Source organism: Agelaius phoeniceus, chromosome 7, assembly GCF_051311805.1.
Source record: "Agelaius phoeniceus isolate bAgePho1 chromosome 7, bAgePho1.hap1, whole genome shotgun sequence".
NCBI lineage: Eukaryota > Metazoa > Chordata > Aves > Passeriformes > Icteridae > Agelaius > Agelaius phoeniceus.
The window spans coordinates 5,624,797-5,627,772 of NC_135271.1; the positions used below are offsets into that span (position 1 = coordinate 5,624,797).

At 68.7% G+C, this 2,976-nt stretch overlaps 1 non-coding gene across 1 annotated transcript; it reads right to left on the reverse strand.

Moving 5' to 3' along the window:
- Positions 1-1,295: 1,295 nt before the first annotated feature.
- Positions 1,296-1,447, reverse strand: LOC129131529 (5.8S ribosomal RNA). The gene has a single exon (XR_008535677.2). It is a non-coding gene; the product is annotated as a 5.8S ribosomal RNA (ribosomal RNA).
- Between the last annotated feature and the right edge of the window lie 1,529 nt (positions 1,448-2,976).

Here is a 2,976-nt window from a genome sequence, read left to right on the forward strand (position 1 = left end):
TCCCTTACGGTACTTGTTGGCTTTTGGTCTCGTGCTGGTATTTAGCCTTAGATGGAATTTACCACCCGCTTTGGGCTGCATTCCCAAGCAACTCGACTCCGAGAAGCCCTGAGCCCGGCACGCCGGGGGGCTGCTACCGGCCTCACACCATCCGCGGGCTGCAGCCTCGATCACAAGGACTTGGGTCCCCCGAGAGCGCCGCCGGGGAGGGGGGCTTCTGTACGCCACATGTCCCGTGCCACACTGCGGGGTGGGGATTCAGCGCTGGGCTTTTCCCTCTTCGCTCGCCGTTACTGAGGGAATCCTCATTAGTTTCTTTTCCTCCGCTGATTAATATGCTTAAATTCAGCGGGTCGCCACGACTGATCTGAGGTCGCAAGCCCAAAGCTCGGCCACGCCGCGCAGGGGGGCGCGCGCGACGATGGCCGCCGTGTCTCCCCCGCCCGCTATGCCGCCAGTCCCCCCTCCTCTCCGTGCCCCCGGAGGGAGCCGGAGAGAGAGAGCGCGCGTGCACACGAGCGAGCGACAAGGAGACAGAGAGCCCCATCCCAGAGACGAGAACCGAAAAGGGAGTGGGGCAGAGACGGCCCCGCGTGGGAGGACCGGCCAGGCGGTGGTGCGCGTGATGGCCTCGGCGGGGAGAGAGAGAGGAGCGATGGCGCCCCTCAGCACGCCCCGAGACCGCAACAGAAGAGGAGGGAGCAGGCGAAGGGAGGACGGGGTCGGAACAACCATCCCCGGCGCTCTCGCCACGCGCACGCACTTGGAAGCAGGGCACGGTACCGCTGCAGTTCCCACCCACAGACAGTCGCCTGTGCGGGGGGACGCTGGGGGCAAGGCCATGCCTCGCCTCCCCTTCTCGCCCTCTTCTTTCTCTCTCGGCCCTCGGCAGCGCCTTTCGACGCCATCTCTCACTCTCCCCAGGCTGCCACGCCACCGCATCCACAGCACGGTCCCGGTGAGGACAAGCTCCGCCCCAGTGGCTCGCTCCGGGAGTGGGGAGCTACGGAGCGCTCCCCAAGTCTTCATTTAGGGGGACAAAGGCCCTGCGTGGCAACGACGACGACTGCGACGATGAAGATGCCCGCCGGGCCGCAGTGAAGGGATCAAGGCCGCCTAGGGAAACACTTCCCTCGCTGAACCCCTGACCGCCTTCCCTCCTGGCACTGGCGGGACGCCACTGCTGCCACCGCCACTGCCGCCGCCACCGCCGCCGCCCGCTGTGGGTGACAGGCCTGAGAGGCGACCCCAGCCGTGCCGCCGGAGTGGCCCCTGGACGGCGATTGATTGTCAAGCGACGCTCAGACAGGCGTAGCCCGGGAGGAACCCGGGGCTGCACGTGCCTTCGAATGGTCGATGGTCAATGTGTCCTGCAATTCACATTAATTCTCACAGCTAGCTGCGTTCTTCATCGACACATGAGCCGAGTGACCTACCGCTAAGAGTTGTCTGCCTTTTGGGCACCGCTCACACTGAGCGGCCACTTTTTTTGTTACTCTGGCGCCGAGGACGCGCGGGCGCGCGCCTGGCTTTGACCGTATGAGCACACAGAAACGAAAGGGGGAGTAAAAACCAACTGGAGCAACCCACACTCCGAAGGCCGGCCAAGACGTGGGGGAGCCCGCGCTCCTGACCGCCTCCCCCGTGAGGGGTGATGCCGACCTCACAAACGCCGTCCTTCGGAGGCGGACCAGGCGCCCGGGCTCAGCCCGGCCTCTGTGCTGGGGGCCACGCGGCGCGCGCTGGAATGCGGGAGGGCACGGCAGCCCGCCCGCTTCTCGCTTTCACGGGACGACATGCACAACACACACGGCAAGCAGCTGGGGGCGGGTGGCCATCGGCCCCTGCACATGCCGGCTCTCCCTCCCGACGCCGCGGGCCTCACGGAGCGCCGCTGCGCTGCTGCGCGGCTGGCTTTTCTCTTCCCCACTGCACGACCTTCCCCTGGCTCAAGACGGCACGCGACGATGACCAGCCCCCGCCGGCGTGACTCCTGCAGGACCGCTCCCCTGCAGGGCAGGTGAACGACCGGCGGATGCGCTCCGCCGCCGGCCCCGGAGGTGGGCTCCACCGAGAGCCGAGCTGGCATCACCAGTGCCCAAGGCCTGCTGGACGGCAGACCCCGCTGCCGCCGGAGCCGCAATCCCAGGACCGCCACCGCCGCATCGTACCGCCGGGGCCCCTTGCCTCGGGCACGCGCCCGGCAAAAGGCGGTACGGTGCTGAGCCGGGGGGCAACGCCCACTCTCCTCGTTTGCACGCAGACACCGGGCGGGGAGAAGCGCCCCCGTGGCCGCCCCACACGCCTTCTTGTGGCCCACACGTGGCTGGCAAGGGCGATGGAGGACGCGACAAGCGGGGCCCAGGACGGGACCGCCGCTGGGCGACGGCGGGTGCCTTCTGGCCGACCGTCCCCGCAGGGAGGGATACCCGTCGAGCGGCGCCGCCTCCGCTCGGCACGGGGTGCCTGCGTTTGCGGGCCTCTGCCGCTGGAGGGCCCACCGAGCACTCACCCCCCACAAGCGGGTGGGCGGTCAAGCCAGGGGATGGCCGGCAGACGACGGCGCTGTCGGTGCACGTTCAAGGAGAAAAGGCCGTTGAGGGGAGGAGAGGCACCTGCTGCGCGGGACGCGGCGCCACACGCGCCAGAGACCACGGCGGCAGTCCGAGGAGAGAGAGAGCGGGCGGGCCCCGGCGGCCATGACCCCGTGGCCAAAGAAGGGAAGAGAGCATGCGCTCTCTGCCAGCGCCGCCCGTTACGACGAGCCGAGCGGGTTGGCCCCTGCGGCCGACCACGTGCCGCAGCCTCTCCATCGAGGCCGGGCTGGAGAGGCGGGGGAATGGCGCCCCTCCTTGGCGCAGCGTGGTTGACCCCTGCGGCACGGCAGCGGGACAACGACGGCGACGGAGGAGCACAGCCAGTGGCGATGGGACAACCACCGCAGGGGATCAGTGGGAGTAGCTGCTCCCCACCCCT